Source organism: Loxodonta africana, chromosome 1, assembly GCF_030014295.1.
Source record: "Loxodonta africana isolate mLoxAfr1 chromosome 1, mLoxAfr1.hap2, whole genome shotgun sequence".
Classification (NCBI taxonomy): domain Eukaryota; kingdom Metazoa; phylum Chordata; class Mammalia; order Proboscidea; family Elephantidae; genus Loxodonta; species Loxodonta africana.
In genome coordinates, this window is record NC_087342.1 from 33774123 (window position 1) to 33780701 (window position 6579).

Consider the following 6579-nt stretch of genomic DNA (forward strand, 5'->3'; position numbering starts at 1 on the left):
TAACACAAGTGGGTGGTCTGAACAAAGAGAAATTTATTATCTCACAGTCAAGTAAGCTAGAAGTTCAAATTCAAGGCGCCAGCTAAAGGGGAAGGTTTTCTTCTCTCTGTTGACTCTGGAGGAAGGTCCTTGTCATCAATCTTCCCATGGTCTAGGAGCTTCTCTACCCAAGAACCTCGGGTCCAAAGGACATGCTCTACTCCCAGTGCTGTGTTCTTGGTGGTACAAGGTCCTCCATCTCTCTGCTTGCTTTTCTCTTGTGTATCTCAAAAGAGATTAGCTTAAGACACTATCTAATCTTGTAGATCTCATCAATATAACTGCCGCTAATCCATTAAAAAAAAATTATTTTATTTTATTTTTAATCCATTTCATTACATCATAGTGATAGGATTTACAACATAGGGAAACGACATCAGATGATAAAACAGTAGACAATCATACAATACTGGGAATCGTGACCTAGCCAAGGTGACAAATATTTTGGGGGGACACAAGTCAATCCATGACACTATCTCTACGATGTTAATGAGGCAGGATTAGAGGCAGTTATGGTAATAATGCCAGACTCAACCTACAAGTTTGGGTTGAATCTTTTGAGATATAAAAGACAGAAGTGAGCAGAAAGTCAAGGGACCTCATACCACCAAGATAGCAATGCCGGGAGCAGAACACATCCTCTGTACCTGAGGTTCCTGCACTAAGAAGCTCCTTGGCCAAGGAAGATTGATGACAAAGACCTTCCTCCAGAGTCAACAGACAGAGAAAGCTTTCCCCTGTAGCTGTCACTCTGAATTTGGACTTCTAGCCTACTTGACTGTGAGAGAATACATTTCTTTTTGTCAAAGCCATCCACTTGTGGTGTCTCTGTTACAGCAGTACTAGATGACTAAGACACTCTCTAAAAAGTATTTTCCAGAAAACAACATTTTCACAATCTCTCCTAGATTTCTTGTCTACATTTTTGAATGAGGTTGTATAATTTACATGGAAAATTATCTGTTATGGTATATCCATAAGATGAAACGGAATAATATGTAACCATTAAAATGTTTATAGAGATTTTTAGTGACACAAGAAAATGCTCATAATAAAATTTTAAGTAAGCTGCAAAACTGATTACTATGTCATGTAAAAATCTCAGAATTTCACTATTTTGTCCTCAACTCTGAGGATATAACAAATCTAATACATAAAAATCCCCACTTTTCACTTCTATTTTAAGTTCTGATACCAGTCGCCCATGTGGCACTTCCTTCTCTGGCCTTAGACACTAAAAGGACACTTAGCCATTAAAGGGACACTGTCTTTCAGACTACCAAATACGCAAACATCACCCACAAGTTTGGGAGTTGACACAACACCCTCACTTCTGACCCACTGGCTACAAATTTAGGGTTTCCCTTTACCCTTCAGGATGTCAGTCACAAGCTTGGGAGTCACCCCAGGCTCCCTATCTTCTGACCTGCAGGCTCCCATTACTCCTTTGGGTCCTATAATTCACTTGAATGACCCACAGAACTCACATGAGTGCTATACTTATGATTACAGCTTTATTATACCAAAAAGGATACAATCAAAGAGACACATAGGATGAGGTCTGGAAAGGTTCCCAACACAGAGCTTCCATGTTCCAAAGGGTATGCTACCCTCCCACATGCACAGATGCCTTTCACCAACCAGGAAGCCCACAGAGCTTCCATATCCAGAGCTTTTGTTGGCTTCATTACAATCATGACTGAGGCCCCACTGCATAGGCATGATTGGGGCCTCATTGCATTGGCAAATGAAGGGTTACTACATAAGCACGACTGACTGAGTCATCCTCCCCTCCCTCTCTGAGATCAGTGATATCAGACTAGCAAGTGGTCTTTGAGGCCTGACCAGCCCCTAACTCATTTGCCCAAATCCTCATGTGTTGTCTAGATAACAAAGGTACCTTGATTACTCAGGAAACTCCCAGGGTTTAGAGTTATCGTTCTGGAAACGTGGGTAAAAAACAAATGACTCTGGGTAAAGTTAAATTCTTTACCCCACAATTATAAAATGTGATTTAAACCAGGTGAAACAATATACGCTTCAAGAGGCAAATGCAACAAAATATATCTTACTAACAGCAGTTATCTCTGGTGGTACAATTGAGTGTCACTTTTAATCTTTTGTCTATACTTTTTTGTGTTTATTATAATTTTTTAAAAAGAACCATATTGGAGTTTTTAAAATAAATCAGTTTATTCTGCCGTCCTGTCCTTAAACTGTATTTCTGATGAGGAATCAGTCTACCAGAGCACTGGGAATTCTGGTACAATTTTCCTATTGTCATAGATAGGATCAGCTTACATTTCAGATTTTCTAAAAAAAAAAAAAAATCTATTCTTAATTCAAGACCAATAAAAACAAATGTGGTTTTTAAAGCTCTACATATTTGGTTGAGTTCCTGACATTGTTCCTCATTTCATCATCTCCAGCAAAGAAAAGTTTCCTTCTCAGGCCAGCTTATCTTCCTAATATTCACGGATTTTTTTCTTTCTTTTGATGATACAGCCTCTCTCCCTAGATACTCAGGCTCAGAATCTTGTACATTTTCATTTTTTATTTATTCTTTCATGAAACCAGCATTTATTTGGCACCTACTAGGTGCCAAATACCCAAGCTAGATGCTAATAACATGAGCGTGAAAAGACAGTCCTCCCTTTGGAGAAGTTTTGACTTCATGAAAGCAGACATGAAACAATTTCTATATGAATGTGATAACTGAGGCAGGTGCAAGATTCATAGTTAAAAGGGGCCCAGGTCCACCTGGGGGGAGTCACAGAGGAGGTAATGCTACATTGGTAGTGGGAGGATCAGTAGATCCTTGCCTGGTGGATAAGCAAGGAAGACCATTCCAGCAGGGGAGGCATGCACCTGAAGGCAGCAGAGAGGGTGGTGTGTTCTGCAATGCAGGTTGTTCAGGATGGCTGGCGTGTAAACTGTGAGTAGATGATGAGGCCACACTGCTAATCAGGGCACAGTTTGTAAAGAGCCTCGTATGCCACTCTGTGGAGCTGGGACATTACCCAGTAGGCAGTGGGCAGGTAATGAAGGGTTTCTGATTAGGGACACGACATAACCAGGTTTGCACTTGTGAACGATCACTCTAGAGCTGTGTTGTTCAATACAGAAGCCACTAGTCACACACGGCTATTGAGCACTTGAAATATGGCCCACCTGAATTTAAATGTGCTGTGAGTTTTTGTGAGTGTAAGACGCACACCAGATTTCAAAGACTAAATGTAAAATATCATAGTAGACTAGGTAAGAGAGAGAGTGTCTGAGCTAGAAAGAGGGTGGTGGAGATGGAGAAGCAGCAAATGAATACGGGAGACATTTAACAGGATAAACTGACTTAAACAGTGTGTAGATAGAAGTGAGGGAGGAGTCTAGAATGACTCCAGGTTTTTTGGGGGTGGCCAAGTAAGCGGGTGAGAAATTCACCAAAACAGCTTATCTGAGGGATGAAGCAGGTTTGTGACGGAAGATAATAAATGAACTCAACTCTAGAGCCACAGAAGAGAAGTCAAGTTTGAGAATAGGTATTTTTTAGTCATCAGCATAGAGGTGGTAGCGATTGCCCAGGGAGAGTGAACTAAGCAGGAAGAACAACAATTTTCAGAGCTTTGAAAAACACTGACATTGAGGAGAGAAGTATGAAGTGGTTTGGAGCCAGGCTGTGAGCTCTGAAATCAGATCCCCAGGTTTGAGCCCTGACTCTAACATACGCACTAGTTGCTACCTTGAATAAAGTACATAACCTCTTTATGCCTCCTTTGAGCCTACATACAATAGAGCTACTAATAGTACCTACTTCGTAAGGTTGTTGAGAGGACTAAACAAATTAAAACAGTTAAAGTACACATAACAGTGCCTGAAATACAGAAAGAACCCATAAATGTTTATTATTGTTATTGTAGTTATTTTCTTCTCCTCTTTCACACCCTCCTTCCCAGAAGTTTCCAATTCCTTTACAGTCCACCTTTGCAAAAACAAACAAACAAAACACCAAACCCATTGCTGTCGAGTCAATTCCAACTCATAGCAACCCTATAGGACAGAGTAAAACTTCCCCATAGAGTTTCCAAGGAGCACCTGGCGGACTTGAACTGCCGGCCTTTTGGTTAGCAGCATGTTTTAAATCTGCCCTCCCTTTCCGTTTCTACTCTCACCATCCTAATTCTGACCCTAATTACCTAGTCACCTGAATTCCTATAATAATCATGATCTTACCTCCTCCACATTTAAGTCTCTCTTCACTCTGATTCATCTCACGTCTGTCTGCCAATCACACTTTCTAAAGCACATCTATGTCATCCAATTTCCTGATCAGAAAATGTTTAATGGTTCTCTTTTGCCACAGAACCAAAAAAAAAAAAAACCGTTGTCTTCGAGTCAATTCCGACTTGTAGTGACCCTGCAGAACAGAGCAAAACTGCCCCATAAGGTTTCCAAGGAGCAGCTGGTGGAGTCGAACTGCCAACTTTTTGGTAGGCAGCCAAACACTTAAACACTGCACCTCCAGGGCCCCATGCCTCAGAAATTTCTGGCAAACATTCACCTTTCATTTCTGAACTTTCTGCCTCCTTTCCTATCCTAGCGATGTGGGTCAGAAAAGGAGGAAAGTAGGTCATCTCTTCCTCTCTCTCCTGAACAAGTCTGAAGTAAGCCATTGCCTACAAACTCTTTTCGGGGCCCTACCCTGGTCCCTTTGGTTCTATAGGCTGAAAGTATCTCAGAAACTTGAGACTACTCAATAATCATTCAAAACACCTTGCATCTCATCTCCAAAGTCTCAGAGGAGAGTAAATGCACTCAAAGTCATGCCATTTTCATAATTCTAGGAATATTTAACTACTGCTTTCTGTATTTAGGCTTTTTCTTCTCATAATTTTTTCTGATTTGTGATTTCATCTGTTTTTCACGTGGGTGACACCCTACTATTCCCTCCACATTTCTTCCACTTTGTGTCCTCTGTGATTATTCAGTCCTCCACTAGGGAGATTAGTTAATGTGACCTCATCACTCCGGTCTAAAGTGTATTTCCTCCTTCTTCTAATCTGGGGTGTTTAGTATCCTGATCCTCCCTCATCCAGGTGCATGGTGGTAGGCGCTCACTTAATGCATACCAGTGGAAGGTCAAAGAAATCATGACTTACCTGAGAGAATGTCTTCCACAATCCCTCTAAGATGTCAACCTAGGATCAATAAGTCTTTTAGTCAACAAGAAATCTTCAGGAGCTGAAATGCCTCAGGAATTTACTACAAGTTTCCACCTCGTGTTCTGATAAATGATCTCAACTCCTAGAGGGAGTGGGGAAGGACAACAAGGACATTGGACTACTGAGTCACTGTTGCTGATGAGGCTTATTCTGATGTCAGTACACAGGCTGAGACCACTTCATCAGACCAAGAAATAATATTTAGTCCATCTTTTATTCCAAGACGGGAAACCCTGGGGGCGTAGTGGTTAAGTGCTATGGCTGGCTAACCAAAGGGTAGGCAGTTTGAATCTGCCAGGTGCTCCTTGGAACTCTATGGGGTAGTTCTACTCTGCCCTATAGGGTTGCTATGAGTCGGAATCAACTCGACGGCCGTGGGTATTTTTTTTTTTAATTACTAGATAGCAATGCGGACAAAATTCCCTAAGTGTCAATCAAACAGCATCAATAGAATGTCACCAAAAGTTTTGCAATAGTTTATAGTATCAGCATGTCAAAAGTACATTGCAAAGAATTTAAAACATTCTACCCCTTTTGAAGCTTCCAGTCCAATTGATAACATTTCTCTCCCAGGCTACTGAAGTAATGAAACAATGAAAGATATAATAGTTAAAAGCATACAGCACATGGAATGATACTGAGAGAACAGAAACTTCCCCATGTCTCCAGAGACTGAATGAAAAGAAAAAGATATCAAAATTATATGAGAAAAATTAAGAGACATTGAAAGGGAGATTTAAGAGACATAATACCCATATAAGTGGAATTACAGAGGATAAAATGGAAATATCTGAATCTTCATATCTAAAAGCACCTACCAAATACAAGGCAGTGATAATGGAAAAAAAAAATTTAAATATAAGAGAAAAAAAGACACATCCAGTTGCAATTTCTGAACTTTAAAGATTACAAGAAAAACCTATGAGCTCCCAGAGAGAGAAAACACAGGTCATTTGCTAATGAATGAAAATGAGACTGGCATTAGACTTCTCATTTTCAAAACCGAAATTTAGAACATAATGAAATAACGAAGGATTGTCTACAAAGTTCTAAGAGAAAAGGATTTTGAACCTGGAATTCCATACTCATCTACGTATTATTCAGGTACAAAGGATGAATAGATATTTTTATTGATGTAAAAATTGTAATACTAGCCGTGTATTGTCCCCTACAAAAACTCTCCTTAAGTATGTAGTTGAACCCCCACACACACTTTCATGAATTTAACTTCATTACAAAAAAGAAAGCACCAGGTTCAGATGGTTTCTATCAATGACACCAGTTCTCTACGATATCATCAAGAAGACAGAAGTAAAGGGAACAC